A 16852-nucleotide genomic window follows, 5' to 3' on the forward strand; every position below is an offset into this window, starting at 1 on the left:
AGGTGTTTGTCAGAGAGCATCAATGGAGTGAATGGGAGCAAAGTTGTGTTGTCTACGAAAATGTTTCAGATAGTGAAGTAAAAACCATAATATATTGTTGGATTTGTGAATTAATAGATTTCATATCTATAATAATAATGGCACAAAAAAGGGAGGAAAGAGAATAGGCCTACGTAGGAATCATGTTATTATGTATCACTGTGATTAAGCGAGTATAAATCTGAAGCCACTTCCAATATGTTAAGATGTGCATGGTAGACCCTAAAGCAAACACTAAAAAGTGTGATTTAATCTTCAAACAGTACAGTGGAACAGTTTTTGACAAAACTATGTGGCAGGGGTGTACTGGCACACCTTAAAATGTATAATTACGACAAGTATGAAAATTGTGTTCTTAAGTGGAAATTACATATACAAAATATAAATATGAAAGGGTAACACATAATTTAAAAGGTAGAACTAAAATTATTGGTGAATATTAGACAGTGAAAGATGCATGACATTGACAGCAGTGAATTAGGAGGGAACATGGGATGACACAAATCTGGATATTTAAGTAGGTAAATCACATTTAAGCACCCAGTAAGCATGGTATCAAAAGTAGACTGAAACCTTCCCTGCACATGAATCCCAGTAAGTAGGCGATCCTACCTTAAATCCCGCAATGTTCTCCAAAAGAACGATTTAAACACAGGATGCCTCCTAGTCTCACAGTGCAAACTGTAGGCAATTTCTTTTTTTTTTTTTTTTGACTTTTTTTTATTGATTTATAATCATTTTACAATGTTGTGTCAAATTCCAGTATAAGGCACAATTTTTCAGTTATACATGAACATATATATATTCATTGTCACATTTTTTTTCTCTGTGAGCTACCATAAGATCTTGTGTATATTTCCCTGTGCTATACAGTATAATCTTGTTTATCTGTTCTACAATTTTGAAATCCCGTCTATCCCTTCCCACCCTCTGCCCCCTTGGCAACCACAAGTTTGTATTCTATGTCTATGAGTCTATTTCTTTTTTTGTATTTACGCTTTGTTTGTTTGTTTGTTTTTAGATTCCACATATGAGCGATCTCATATGGTATTTTTCTTTCTCTTTCTGGCTTACTTCACTTAGAATACTCCAGCCATAAAAACCGACAACGTAACGCCATTTGCAGCAACATGGATGCTCCTGGAGAATGTCATTCTAAGTGATGTAGGCGATTTCTTATCAGCAGTGCTTGAGAATGAATTCACATTATCTGCCACTTCTTTACCTTCAGTTTCAACAAGAACTACCACCACAATAGCTAACATTTATTGAAAATGTACTACAGTCTAGGAATTAACCTTTACACGCTCACATGCATATCTAATTTATCACAAACAAGGTGTTACATACATCATCCCATTCAAATTTCCCAGTGACACCATAAGGTAGGTTATACTCGCTTTGAAAGGTTAAGTAGTTTCCCAGGGCCACACAGCTTACAGGTGGCAAAACCAAGGTTTGAACTTGCTTCGGTCTAACTCCAGAGCTAATGCTGCCTGCCACTTTGCTGTATTATCTTTCCGCGACAGAAGGCAGTTCAGCTTACTGTAAGGCACATAGGGAGCAGGTGAGCTAGCAACAACTGATTTCCACTGGAGAAGACATTTTCTACAGGAATCACAATCTAATGTTATCGAAGTTTACAGCCAGATACCTAGAGGGAAACAGACAAGAATGAAAAATATCACCCTGTATATCACACTTTTCATTTTCCTATAAAATCTAACTGGTTTTGGTGTACCTCACTGTACGTGTATTTGCCCCAACTTTTATTGACTTAACTTTTTAGTAACCGTCAACGATAATCAATGTATTGTGCAAACATTGGCCGGAGTTGATCTTGGGAGATATATAGGACAGTGTGGGCTACCTGTGGGCCATATAAATTATGAACTGGTGATGGTGGGCGTAAGTCCCAGGATAAATAGTTTGAGCTTCATTCTGCAGGCAGTAGAAAACCACTGGAGATTTCTAATGGGGTTGTGATCATGGCGATATCATCATATTTTATGAAGATTAACCTGATTGTGGTGTGCAGAATAGATGGAATGGTGTGACTGGGGTGGAAGAATATTTAGGAGCATTTCAGTCATTCAGTAAGAGATTTGAAGTGCTCATAAAGTCATCTTTTCCTGACCCCTAACTTTTATGATTGCCACCGTGCCAGTGGGTTTTAGCGCATCTTAATGGTGCCGGGCATTATGCCAAGTGGTAAGCTTCAGTGCTGCAAGGATGAGATCGACTTGGAAAAAATTTCCCCAAAGATAAAAATGAAGGTTTCAAGTGAAAAGGTGTGTTGGGAGGAATGAAGACTTTAGATGCCTGGAAGAATATTACAGTAGGTCTATCTAAAGAATCCACCCCATCAAACCCTTCCTAGCCCCAGCCTTCTTTCAGCCTGGGGGGTTTCACAGACCTGGGGAGTCCCAGTGTTAAAATACTGTTGGTAGGGATCCAGGTCACCAAGGTCACAGTGGTGGTGGCGGGAAGTTATCTTGCCCTGGAGTTTATTCTCGGCTACATACAGTAGCACAACCAGATACTCCCATGTTTGGGTCATGTGCTATCCCAGGTTATTTCAGAAGATCCAAGCACATCCTTTACTATTCTATAATTCTGGATGGCTATAATTTTAGAACATTATGGTTATAAGAACTGAAGCTAATGATATTGACCTGATGCTGGGTTTGTTCTGATGCAGTCCTGTAGCTTAGGCATGAATATTTCAAGTTCAGATCACAGGTCCTGGAAGTGAGGTCTCCACTTTTTTTCCCCTCTCTCATTCTTCACTGCTTGCTTTTGGTGAATGTAATTGCATGGGGACTCCCGTATTGGATGTGGAATCACTACCACACAACACTACACTACTACACTACACTAGAATATAGATCTTTGGAGTCTGAGAAGCCAGTATGTAAAGTAGGAACTAAAGGCTTTTGTTGAGGGGTGTGTGTGGGTACAGGGACAGCCCTTTTTATTTGGATTCAGGCTATACAGTGAAGAGGAGGCAAAAAAACCCAACTAAGTTAAATTTTTAAAAAAAGACTTATTTTAAGGCTCATTTGAAACTTGGCTCAGAAATGGGTTAATGTAGGCTGTGGTGAAAACCCGCTGTCCACCACGAGAGGATTTCTGGGCTCCTTGCTTTGGTTTAATGGTCCTCCTTCCTGCAGCCCCATAGGGAAACTGAAGCTGGCCTAGTTGCATGCTGGAAGATAGACACTGGCTTGGTTTGGTTTGCCCTGTCTTACAACTGAGAGCAGGCTAGACTTGCATGGCTAAGCAGGGAATTGGAGCTGTGAAAAAGGCTCTCAAAAGAGGGAGGGATGCACACTGGATTTTGAGCCATTACTTACTTGAACCTTTGATTGCAGCCAGTAATGACTGAGGCCTTTGGTATCAGGGTGTCTTAGGTGGTTGAATTTCTCAGGAAACATTTCCAAGTAATTTGAACTAGAGCTATATACCGCCCCCCTCCACACACACACACTTGCCTGATAAGGTAGCGTCAGGTTATTCTTGTTGCCTGGGGTGACAGGCCTAAACCTAACCTATTCCTTTTGCTTCTTTTCTTATAACTTCCTGAGAATGTGGCAAGAGGTTTCCTCTGGTCCATCATAGAGTTAGCGGCTGGTTTTCTGTAAATGGCTTTTCCAGGCCCTTAAGAGCAAAGCATTGTTGTCTTGAGCTTTGAGGTTGTGACCATGCTCACATGTTGTTTGATAAACCAGCTCATTCTTGGTCCGTGAAGTATCTGGTATGGGGAGGGCCTGGCAGTGGTGGGGTTGGGGAGGTGGGGTGGGGAGAGCAGTTGAGTTCAGTCCAGCCCACCTACAGCCCTTAGCAGAAAAGCAAGGGAGGCAGGGGCATCTGGCTAGCCGGACAGATGTGAGAAAAGAATAGAAGCAGGCTGCCATAGGCATTAAGGATGCCCTTAATCAGATGGCACAACGCAGATCTGATTCCCACCATCTGGAGCAGTTTGAATTGATGGACCCAGTTTCAGGCAGAAGTTGTGCAGCCTCTGAAATCTCCAGGGCCTGGACCCTGAGTGGGAACTAATAGGGGCCCTGGCTGGTTTCCACAGGCTTTGGGGCTCTGCTGTCCCCTCTCAGAGGGCAGACCCTGGGGGAGGCTGTGTGTCCTTTGCATGCTAGGCTGCCTGTCTCTGAGGCTCCTGTTGCTGTCCCTGTGTGCTCTGCAGGCCGCTGTGAAGGGCCGGAGGAGGGCCCAGGGAGCTGGGAGGCTGAGAGCGGCCGAGAGACCTGGTAATGCAGCCGCTGGCTTGGCAGGGCCAGCAGGCAGTTCTGTGGGAAAGTGGGACAGCAGGAGGTGTGAGGGCGAGTCCTGGGGGGCCGGGGACCCGGGGCAGCCAAGAGCACTGTCATCGGGAGGAACGGGGCTGGGGCAGCGGCCTTCTCCGGGCAGGTACCGAGTGCATTTCTTTTTCCTCCTAGGAGTAGTGAAGAGAGTTATCTGCATGGACCACACCAATCCGTCTGCTGACTGAGGCCAAAGCGAGCACGGCATGTTTAGGCGAGCCAGGGTCTCTGTTGGATTCTTGGTGCTTCTCCCTTGACCACCTCTTCTTCTTCCCATAGTTGTCCCGCCCCAACCAGCCTGGGTTTAGCTGCATGTGCGGCTGCCTCTCCTTGCGGGCCAGCTCATAATACCTGGCCCACTCTTCTTGCGACAGCGCGTGCCACCTGCGGCCCAGGATTTGGCTGATGGCAGCGGTCTCCTTGAGCGTGCATTCTGCAGTGACCTTGGCTCTCGTCTCCTTCATGTACAGCATGAAGGCATTGAGTGGTTTCTTGATGGTTGGCTTCTTGGCCTCCTTCAATGCCTTGGATTCTGCCTGTGCTTCAGGCTGCGGTCATAGGGCTGCAGCTCCTGCTTCCCTGAAGGGGGCACAATGGCTGGGTGGGGGATGGCTGCAGGGTGGCCAGGTACACTGGAGCCTAACATCAGGGATGGGTGGGTGAACCAGCTCACTGTGTGGGGGAGCTGCCCATGCTGCCTGAGGTCAGAGAGCAGAAGCCAGAGAGGTCAGGGGTCTGCCGAGGCCTGTGAACTCCTTGCTTCTGGCTGATGTCAGTGGGTGCAGGTGTGCGGTGTGGGCTGCTGAAGTGTTCATAGAGAGCAGAAAGTTGGGGAACGCCGTGGGAAGGCTGACTGCCCTTGTTGTGCAGCGGTGGCTGTGGCTGCGGGTGTTGCCCTGCTCCCGAGGCTGGTGGGTAGTGCATGAGCAGATTGAAGGCGGAGTAGACGGCATCTTTGTACATGCTGCTGGGGCACTCCGGGGCCTTCCGGAGACCCTGTAAGTCTGTCGGGGAAAAGTCTTTGCGAAGTGTGTTCCTTCCCAAGAACCTTGGGGCCCCACCTTCCAGACCTCGGCCTCACAGGCCCGGTGCCCTCCCCTGGGACACAGCCCCCCTTCCCCGCACCGCTGGCTGCACCCTCAGACTCATGGACAAGGGACGACTTGAGCTCGGCCAGGTCGCGCTCTGGGGCCTGTGGCGCTATCCCGGCTCTTGTGGTCCTGCTCCTCGCCCTCATTCTGGAAGGCCACGAGCTCGTCCGGCACGTCGAGGTCATCCAGCTGCGGTGTGGGGTGTGGGGGTGCAGGACGCTGTGGGTGCGAGGGCAGTGGGCCCGGAGTCCAGCCCTCCGAAAATAATATATTTTGTTGTCTAGTATGTTTGTTAAAAATCCTTAGAAAGATAAACAGGAGACCAATAACAGTGATTACTTGTTGGAGGTATGGGAATTGAGTGCATGTGTACATTTTGGCGTATTTTGGAGTTTGAACCATATGAATGTACCACTTATGGTGAGTAAATAAATTAATTAAGGAAACTTTCCCCCAAACCAAACCAAAAAATTATAAAATGAAATACAGTGCAGTATGATGCAGCTGCTTTTTGATGGAGATTCCATGAACAGCTGAGAAACTTGTTTGGTTGGAGCCATGTCCTCTTAATGCCTTAATGCAGTATATGGGCATAAGTGTGCATGTTTGTGTGTTTGTGCATATGTGTGGGTGTGTGAGTGCATGAGTGTCTCCTGCAGAGGCTGGAGGTTGAGTAAAAGGGACCATCATGGAATTATTTGGAGAGACGTCGCCATTGATTCTTATGCTCTGTTCTTCTTGTGTCTTACAATTTTTGGTGTATTTTTATCAATGACTCTTATTGTCTGTAAGATTTTAAGTAAGGACTCAGGTCTCTGCCCCTTTTGGCCAGTAAAACAGCACAGTATCATCATTGTTTCAGGACTGTTTGTGAGAGAGAAGCTCCCAACTGAGCTTATCGTAGGGTGGGATAGGCAGAGGAGAAAGGAGAGAAGAAAGAAGCAACATTATCGTCTTCTTCTAGTCCTTACCTGGCTGTTCTTGCCGGTCAGTGAGGGTGTTACTGGCAGCCTTCTGTCTGCTTCCCATACATCTCTCCCGCTGTGGACGATCAGAAAGAAGATACCAGAAACTCCTCTTTTAGGCACCAAAAGGAAATGTGCTTCATGCGCTGGACGTGCTGAATGATGATTCTTGCCATCGCTGCATCTGCTCATATTTTTCCTTTTGTCTCACGGCATCAAAGAACTTCTAATTTTTGTCCATTCTGAGAAAAAGGGACAAGAACTCCAGGTCAAGATTATGATCATGCCAGTATATGTTATCCCAGGAAGCTGCATTCAGAGAACAGCACGTAGAGCCTAATAACCACAACCACATAGCGTCCCTTTTCTTTTTATCTCAGAATTTGTTGCTAATGTTTGCTCCTTTACTTTTTTATAGAACTCATGAGGAATGTGCCCTTGCAATTTAATCAGCACCCTTTTAATTAATGTGTTGTTGTTGGACCAGTTGGTTGGACTAATCTCAAACCCCCAAAGGATTGAGAATCTACTGCTGTGTCCCTGATGTGAACTGGCCCAAGAGAAGCTAAAGCATTAGGGATCTGTCGGTGACACTTCTGTGGTCCCAGAAGGATCCTAGCTTTCCATTCACCAGCAAAGCAGCTAAATAGCTTTGGTTGCTTCATTTAGCCTTGTGATTATTTTTTTCTGGAACTTTTCGTATTGAATTTTGTGCATTATTTATGTATTTTAGATATTAACCCCTTATCAGACATACCATTTGCAAATATATCCTCCCGTTCAGTAGGTTGCCTTTTCATTTTGTTGATGGTTTCCTTCACTCTGAAAAAACTTTTAAGTTTCATTAGGTGCCATTTGTTTATTTTTGCTTTTGTTGTCCTTACTTGAGACATACCCAAAAAAGAATTGCTGGCTAAGACCAGTGTCAAATAGTGTACTGTCTGTGTTTTCTTCTGGGAGTTTTATGGTTTCAGGTCTTACATTTAGGACTTTAATCCAGTTTGGATTTATTTTTGAAGATGATGTAAGAAAATGTTCTAATGTCATCCTTTTCCATGAAGCTGTCTGGTTTTCCCAGCACCGCGTATTGAAGAGATTGTCTTTCCCCCATTGTGTATTCCTGCCTCCTTTGTCAGATTTGCCATATTTGTGCATGGGTTTATTTCTGGGCTCTCTATTCTGTTCCATTGATCTAGGTGTCCTTTTTTGTGCCAGTATTATACTGTTTTTTGTTTTGTTTTGTTTTTTGTTTTTAATGGAGATGAGTGGAACCCGGGACCTTGTGCATGCTAAGTATGCGCTCTGCCAGTGAGCTGTACCCTGCAGCTTTCTGTAGCTTTGTGGCATAGTCTGAAGTCAGGGACTGTGATACCTCCATCTCTTCTTTTTTCTCATGATTGCTTTGCCTGTTTGGGGTCTTTTGTGGTTCCATTCAAATGTTAGGATTCTTTGCTCTAGTTCTATGAAAAATGTCATGGATATTTTGATAGGGATTGGATTAAATCTGTAGATTGTTTTGGGTAGTTTGGACAATTTAACAATATTAATTCTTCTAATTTGTGGACATGGGATATCTTCTCATGTATTTATACCATCCTCAATTTCCATTTCCTTCATTGATGTCTTAGAGTTTTCAAAGTAGAGGTTAAATTTCATCTCATTGGTTAAATTTATTCTTAGGTATTTTATTCTTTTTGATGTGATTGTAAATAGAATTGTTTTCTTGATTTCTTTTTTGGATAGTTCATTATTAGTGTATAGAAAAGCAAAAGATTACTATATATTAATGTTGTATATGTAAATCACACATTTAAAGTGATTATTGATAGGTATGTGCTTATTGCCATGTTGTTGCTTTCTGGTTGTTTTTGTGTTTCTTCCTTGTTAATTTCTTTTTCTTTTAGTTTCATTACTTACAGTTTATTTCTTTAGTGTTATGTTTGGGTTCCTTTCTGTCTAATTTTTGTGTATCTATTGTAGGTTTTTGATTTGTGTTTACCATGGAGTTCTTATGTGTCTACCTATAACTATATCTACTTGCTTTAAATGGATAATCATTTAAGTTCAGGCACATTCTAAAAGGTCTACATGTTCACCCCCCAACCACAGTTTGTGTCTTTGATGTCATATATAACATGTCCGTGTGATGGCAAACAGAATCTTGGTGCCCACCCCTTACCTGTTATTGTGGTTATAGTTGATATTACAGTTTTGGTTTTTTAACCATCATACTAGCTTATTTAAATGATTAATCCACTGCTTTTCTTATATATTTGCCTTTACCATTCAGATTTTTCTTTTTCTATATTTTCTTACTTCTTGTTATAGCCTTCTCTTTTTCACTTAAAGAAGACCCTTTAACGTTTCTTATAAGGTCAGTTTAGTGGTGATGAACTCTTAGTTTTTGAGGTCTGGGAAACTCTTTATCCCTCCCTCAATTCTGAATGGTAAACTCTCTTGATAGTGTATCCTAAGTTGAAGGTGTTTGTTTGTTTGTTTGTTTGTTTATTTTTAGCATTCTAAATACATTATGCCACTGCTTTCTGGCTTGCAAAGTTTCTGCTGAAAACTCAGCTGATAGCCTTATGGATGTGACTCTGTTTATCTCTTGCTGCCCTGAAAATTCTCTTTTAATTTTTAACTTTTACCATTTTAATTATGGTATGTTTTGGTGTGGGTCTCTTTGAGTTCATCTTATTTGGGACTCTCTGTGCTTCCTGTACCTGGATATCTGTTTCCTCCTTTGGGTTAGAGAAATTGTCGGCCATGATTTCATCAGATACATTTTGGACCCCTTTCTTTCTCTCTTCTCCTCTGGGACCCTTATAATGTCAATGTTAGCATGCCTGATGTTGTCCCAGAGGTCCCTTAGACTATCCTTATTTTTTAACATTTGTTTTTCTTTTTGCAGCTCTGAATGGGTGATTTACATTTTTCTGTCTTTCGGATCACTTATGCATTCATCTGTGTCACCTAATCTGCTGTTAATTCATTTAGTGTATTTTTTGTTTTTGTTACTGTATTCTTCAGCTCTGTCTGATTCTTTTTTTAAATATTTTGTAGTTCTCTGTTGAAATTCTCACTGTGTTCACCTATCCTTTTCTTCCTTTCAGTTAGCATTTTTATTACAATTGCTTTGAACTATTTATCAGGTAAATTATTTCTGCTTCAAATTAGGTGTTTTTTTTTCCTGGGTTTTGTCTTGTTCTTTCATTTGAAACATATTCTTCTGTTTTCTCATTTTGTTTAACTTTCTCTGTATTTTGTATTTATGAAATCGGGTGAAACAGCTGCCTATCCTGGTCCTGAAGGCTTGTCCTTGTGTGGGAACATCCCTGTGCAGCCTGCCTGTGCCCAGAGGCTTTGGTGTGAGAACTGGATCTGAAGTAAGCAGGGGCCATAGCTTCTCCTGGGGTGTGCTGGCAGCCGCTGCCTTGATGGGGGGTAAGGCTGGAGTTGGAGGGGAGAGCAGAGCCAGATGTGAGCTGTGGCTTCTCCTGGCTTGTAGTCCTATCAGGGATGGGCCCAGAGCCCACGGGGCTGGAGCAGGAGCCCTGTGGGAGTTGGGCTTCTCCCCAGAGTGATGGCAGTCTCTGACTTGGTGGGGGTGTGGCCCGGGCCAGAGGCCTTGGGGCTATACTTCTGTGCTGGTTCTACCTGTCCCTGCCACGTGGATGCCTTGGTTATGGTGCAGTCAGGGCTGAGATGTTGGAGCTGCATTACTGAGCTGTCTTGTTCCCTGGTGCATGCCTGCACGTGCATCATGGTAATGGTGGTCTCCTCCTCGGCTAGAGGCATGGCTGGGCCTGAGCTGGCTCTGCTTCTTCCCCAGTGTGCACATGCATGTGCATGCTGGGAACGGCGATCTCCACCCTGGCTAGTGGCAGGGCCTGGCCGAGCCAGCTCTGCTCCCTCCATGGTACGCACATACACTGGCAATTGTGGGCTCTGCTCTGGCTAGAGGCAGGGCTGGGGCCTGACCTGGCTGTGCTCCTTTCCTGGTGAGCACGTGTGCATTGGCAATGATGGCCTTCTTCTCAGTGGGGGGCAGTGGTGGAGCAGGAGGTGCTGGAGCCAGAGCCTGGTGTGTGCTGAGGGACCTGCTGGGGTGGTCCTGGCAGGCTGGCCAGAGCACAAGGCAGTTTTCTATCTGCTACCTCCATGCTGGGTCTGGGATCCAGCAGGTGTGTGTGTAAGTCCTTCAAGAGCAGTCTCAGTTTATTCCAGCCCTCTGGTAAGCCCTTCTTGGTTTTCAAACCAGATAAAGGGGCTTATCTTCCTGATGTTGGACCCTAAGGCTTGGTTTGCCTAATATGTGGCTTGAACCCATTGATCCCCAGAGAGGATCCCTGAGCCGCTCCTCTCTGGCTCACCCACCAGGGGTGTGGGTTCTTAATAGATTGCTTCTCTTCCCCTCCTGTCAGACTCCATGTGGTTCTTTCCTTACAGCCTTGGTGGTAGAAGAGTCATTCTGCTCATTTTTGGATCATTGTCACTGAGACCTGCTTTATATGTATTTGTAGTTTTGATTGATTGATGGGGGAGGTGAGCTCAGGGTCTTCCTCCTCTGCCATATTGATCCTGCCTCACCAGAGAAGGATTTTAAAGAGTTGTTATAACTCTGTTCCATGAAATACAGGAAAACATGCAACCAATGAGTAAAATTATATAGAATCTCAGCAGAAAAATTAAAACTAAAAAATAAAAAAAATAGAATTTACAGCACTGAAAATTATAATTGTTTGGAATAAAAATATGCTGGTCTTTATGGTTTTAGCTTCCATTATTGGGTGGCATCCTGGAGGTAAACCCCATAGCACAGCATAGGACCTGATAGACTGCAAAAAACTGCTGAAGTGGAATTAGTCATCAGCCTGCCCTCTGGAGCTACTCAGGATAAATATAATCCCTTTGATAATGGGACGATTCTAAATATTAAAAAATCACAACCATCACATATTTCTGTGATTGTTGCTTTTGAACAGGAACCATTGGAGGAGAGATGGATATGTATGTCTCAGAGAACCTGTTGCCCCTTCTATCACCCAGATTTTCCTCATTGTTTGCATCTGTTTGAGTTGCTGGTCAGATGCTTTCATTTGCATCTGTAGGTGATGGGAAATGAATAGCCAGAAGTTGGTAAAGGATCCAGGAACTGGTCCCTTTCAGTCTGAGCTCGATAGGCAGCGGACCATTGTGGTTGAGAGCATAGATTCTGGAGCCAGACCACCTGGATTTGAATCGTAGCATCACTACTAACTGTGTGACCACGGGCAGCTGTTTAACTTTCCTAGGTCTACGGTTCCTCATGTATAAAATCAGGATAACAATAATACCAACAAGGGAAACTAATATTTTTAAAGCATGAAAAAAATTAATAAAGGGAAACCTCAACTAAATAGAGTCAAGAGAACAGAAGGGGGCGCTCTCTTCCCCTGCCATGATAGCGGAGCCTAACCAGGAAAAAGAGACTTCTCTTCTTTCCAGCCAAGAGCTCAGCCAGTGAAAAGCCACGGACTCTTTGCTCTCTATAGCCCTCCCGACTTCCTTTTCCTCTCTATAAAAGTGTTCTCCATCCCTTGTCATGTGGGGACTTGGACATGGCTCACCATGGTTGCAGGCCCCAGATTGCAATTCTCTGCCAATCCCAGATAAACCCGTCTTTGTTGGAGAAACATCTGGTGGTCTGTTTGTCTCAGGTTAATAGCCCAATGGCACATCCTTTAAAACTTTCCCATGACGTCTTGGAGAACCAGAAGCAGGAATGGAGTATGACAGCTGTGATTTACGTTTCTATCATGTGCTACTTGCGGAGCTCTTTGGCATCTACTTCAGTCTGCACTGCATACATTCAGGACTGACTGACTGAAAGTGGTGAGGTTGGAAACGGTGAAGGATCATTTCTCTCTTTTGCCTCAAAGTTTGGTAACTTCTCTATGAGCCCATGTTCCCCTCTCTGCCCTACAGCTCATGCTGTACTGAGGACAGAGTTGTTCTGCTTCTCAAAGTTCCAGCCATGTCTCCCATGAGTGCACACATCCTGACTGACTTAGATATCCCTCCAGGAGGAGTATTTTATATCTCCCCTGGGGTCAGCTGTGGAGTCGAGGGAAGAGCGTTAGGCATGAGGAAACTGAGTCTAATCCTAGACCAGCATCTAACTAATTAAAAGACATTTAATAAGTCACTTCACCCTTCAGAGATACGGTTTTTCTTCCTGTAAAGGAGGGCTATTTCCATCTATGTCACTGGGCTATTTTGAAAATTAAGAAAGAATAATATACTAATAATATAGTAATAGAATAAATATAGTAAAATACATAATAGAGTAAATATACATGAGCATACAAATATGTATATTTAATATTTAATGAAACATCTTTCTCTAAAGCTACATGGCTTGGTTTGAATTTCCTTGGTAGAACTTAACCATTTTCTTCCTTGTGTTGTCTATTATTTCTTTTTTTTTCCCAAAAATGTCCCAAAGTTCGAGATTTGCAAATTCTAATATAAAAATAATAAACATCAAGTTTATAATGTATAGCACATGGAACTATATTCAATATCTTGTAGTAACTTATGGTGAAAAGGAATATGAAAACAAATATATGTATGTACCTATATGACTGAAGCATTGTGCTGTACACTAGAAATTGACACAATATTGTGAACTGACCATACTTCAATAAAAACATAAAACAAAAACAAACACAAAAATGTCCCACAGGAACCCTTGAAAACACACCCAAAATGGACTAATTTTTCTTAAATTACTCCCTTGTTAATTAATTTCATTAAAGGCATCATTTTCTTAGTGCTCAAACTTAAGACATCTCCTTACTACTTTCGTAAAAATTACCACATTCTATTTCTGTTTCCACATTACCTTTACATTTAGCTCCTTCATCTGTATCTTAACTGTCTCTCCTCTAGATTGCTTTAGGAGCTGCCTAATTAAACTTTTGGACTCACCACTCCTCCCTGTTCTCTTACTTCTCTTAATGCACTCTTAATTCAAGACAAACTCGGGGGTTGGGTAAAGCTCAGTGGTAGAGCGCATACCTAGGCTGCATGAGGTCCTGGGTTCAATCCCCAGTACCTCCATTAAAATAAACAAACTTGATTACCTCCCCCAAAACAATACTTAAAAAAAAAAAAAAAAGAAAAAAAAAAAGGAACTCTCACCATTGCTTCATGCAGAGCTTTTATTATCTCTCTAATATTATAAATACTCCTAGGCCCACCAGGCGACCTGAAAGTTAGGACTTCAGTAATAACTTACATCTTACTCCAGGGTACACCCACTTGCATTTTTCTGACTTTCCCCTCTTGAATTTTCTCTGATCTTGTGTCTTCAGGCTCATTTTTGCTTTCCTTTTGTTTTAAATGTTCTTTTCTATTATTAAAATACAGGTACTGGGGATTGAACCCAGGACTTCACGCACATGCTCTACCACTGAGCTCTACCCCCACCCCCGGCTTTTGTTTTTTTAATACATTTTTATTGCATATGTACCTATTCGCAGAAAATTTTTTTGGTTTCTTTTATGGTTGCTTTAACTGTTAATAATCTTATAAAAGGCTATCAATAATAATCTTTTGGGATTTATATTTTAAAATATTACTACTAAGTTGCCAGGATTCAGCCAAATTTTAGTACATCTCTGTGGGCCATTCAGACAAAAGAGGGATTTCTCTGCTGGCTGGAGTGACTAACCCAAATAGCAAGGACTTTGTGTCACTGCTCCACAATGGGGGGCAAGGAGGGCCATGTCTGGAACTCTGTCTGGGATGCCTTTTGTATTTGTAAGTCCAATAGCAGAGATTTAATAGCAACCCCAGCAACCAAAAACAAAGGGCAGTACTTTTGAAGACTCAGACCCTTCAGGAATGAAATTCTGGGTCACCTTGGCTGAGGACCAAGAGGCAGCATGTTCAGTGCTTCCCCCAGAGATCTGAGCATCAGATATGTGGTCATACCATCTTGTGAGCTCCTAGATCCCGGTAACATTGCCTTCCCCTTCTATTCCCCTCGTCCTATGGGAAGTTACTTCTTCGTGCAGTTAATAATCTCTGGGTTACCTTGGCATCCATCTTTTTTTCTCCTTTAGTCTTTTTCAGTATGTACCTATGTATCTATTTCCCTGTTTTAAATCTTGGTTCAGAAATACCAGATGGGATTTTTGTTTCCTGAATGGGCCCCAGCTGTGTTGAATTGACATGCCAACTAGACAGGCTTTTCCAGAGAGTCAATCTCAGGTCATTGGTACATGAAGTAATTTAAATTACAATGTGAAAATTACCCTAGGACAGCTTGTTTGACAGAAGCAAAGGGGGATGGGTGCAACAATGGCTTGACATACTGGTGCAGTGATTTTTATTTGCATTGAAAGTTATCAATATACACATAGATCCTTAGGAATGTTGTAAGAAATTGAGTAGGGGAGGTCAACTTTCCTTGACTTCAGATTCAAACAGAGGAGTAACGTGAGAGCAGTTAAGTGGCACGGAGTTCTCCCAAAAGTCTACAGCCTTAGCTTTTCTTTGATTCTATCTTCTTTGGTACTTAATATTTCACTATAGAAAATATTTGAAATATTGCATACTATTTGGCCTTCTTGAGTTTACCCATAACAGCAAAATTAGGCAATCATCAAAATTGTTGCATTCACTGGTTAAACATGATATTGCAGGATTTATTCATTTGATAGAAATTTATTAAGTTGTCACTGTCAGCCCTGTCTAAGCACTGAAGGTACAACAGTGAACAGAATAGATCTCAAATCTTCAAGTTTATGTAATGTTTTTACTGGCCAACCTTGAAAATTCCCTACATGAAATACCTTCATTCCCTCCATGATTTGGTCATTCATTCACACAGATACATATGCATTTGTAATCATATCCTCTTTGGTTAAAAAGACAGTTGGGGTAGTTCTCATCCTTGGCGTTATAGAGACCCAGAAGCATTAAAAGGTGAATAATGTCACTTTTCCATCAGCTCTGGTCAAATTCTTGGCACTCTGAACTATCTATAGAAGAAAACGATTTTATATTTTTACTGGCAGTTAAAAATAGTAGATAATGAAACCATTTGCACACTCTTCCAAGATACATTCAATTCACCTCTTCAAAATGTTACCCTATTTGGAAAAATGATATTTCAGGACAATCATTCGTATATTATTGATACTGTTAATTAGCATTGTCAGGAATCCCATTGTTGTTGCTCCAAGGTGCTAGAAATTCCACTTTTGAATTTAATTCCTGCTCATGTGCAAAATTCCTAACTACTTAAAATGTATGCAGCACAGAGCTGCAAAGAACTAAGTTTAGCCCAAAATTCTTCAGGGAGCAAAAGGTATGGGTGCTTCCTCAGCTATTAGCTTCTTTTAAATGGTGAAGCAGAAAGAATTCCTGTACACCCACCACTGGGCACCTCTCTCCCCAACCACCCAAAACATTATTTTTCAAAAAGTCTGTATGTCTGAAGTGAATTGTCTGTGGCCAGTAGGAGCCTTTGAGGTGTGGATGTTTGTGTTAAGCTGTAGTGTGAAAAATACAAAGAACATACATTGCTACTGCCTAATTCACTATACTTTCTTTCCTGACTTCTACTAATAAGAAGTATGGGTTTTTTAGAACCTTGAAGATTCTGTAATTTCTCCATTTCACAAGCAGATCACAGCAGGTAGGTTCAGTGGCCTGAAGGGGATTTTAGACTCAAGGTGAAGAGCCTCCTCTAAATCAGGCTTTGGAAAAGACTCCTATTTGTCTTGTGCTTCAGAAATCCAGTTTCACACAGTTCACTTTGGGTTAATGAGTGTAAAGGGTGCATCTGGAGCTGGACTAACAGTTCTGCAGATGCCCACCAGTGGCATCTCTCTCCCCCTCCTTAGTTTGCTGGTGCCTAACTTGTGGAAAGAGAACAGAGGGTCAGTTTTTCTCCTGCCAGAGCACCAGAGAGTGGGCTCATTAGGTCCCTCCACCAAGAGGTTTTAGTAGCATTGGTACCATGTCTTAAACTCGTGACCTTTTCTGAACATCTTATAACACCAAGAGTCTCCTAACAAGAATCTGAGTCTCATTATGGTCATGTAAGCGACCCTGGGAAGTGGCCGAGGGGGGGTGGGGTGGCGGATTGTGGAATCACAGCTGACAAAAATGAATTTATTGGAAAACACTCACTGAGTGCCATGCACACTGTGTGTTTGCCCTGCACTAAGTGCTGGGGTTACAAAGAATAGGACAAAGACTTTGTCCCCAAGAAACTTTCATGGAGAGCAAAGGTCTAGGACAAGTTAAAGCAGCACAGATCTCACTGTCCTGACAGAAGTTAAATGTGCTTTTCTTAAGTAAATTGCTCCCCAGTTTGCCACAAGCCCATTGGGTAAATTTCTAGCATTCTGAGAATGTTGATTCTGACCATTTTTTC

The 16852-nt window shown here is 42.6% G+C and overlaps 1 long non-coding RNA gene and 1 pseudogene across 1 annotated transcript; both read right to left on the reverse strand.

Moving 5' to 3' along the window:
- Positions 1-1096: 1096 nt before the first annotated feature.
- Positions 1097-12888, reverse strand: LOC116669184. Its single transcript, XR_004326535.1, has 3 exons — positions 12848-12888; positions 6424-6659; positions 1097-1693 (listed from the first exon to the last, which is right to left on the reverse strand). It is a non-coding gene; the product is annotated as an uncharacterized LOC116669184 (long non-coding RNA).
- LOC102522610 lies at positions 4331-5851 on the reverse strand (annotated as a pseudogene).
- Positions 12889-16852: the final 3964 nt, after the last annotated feature.

The sequence above is a fragment of the Camelus ferus genome, chromosome 16 (assembly GCF_009834535.1).
Source record: "Camelus ferus isolate YT-003-E chromosome 16, BCGSAC_Cfer_1.0, whole genome shotgun sequence".
NCBI lineage: Eukaryota > Metazoa > Chordata > Mammalia > Artiodactyla > Camelidae > Camelus > Camelus ferus.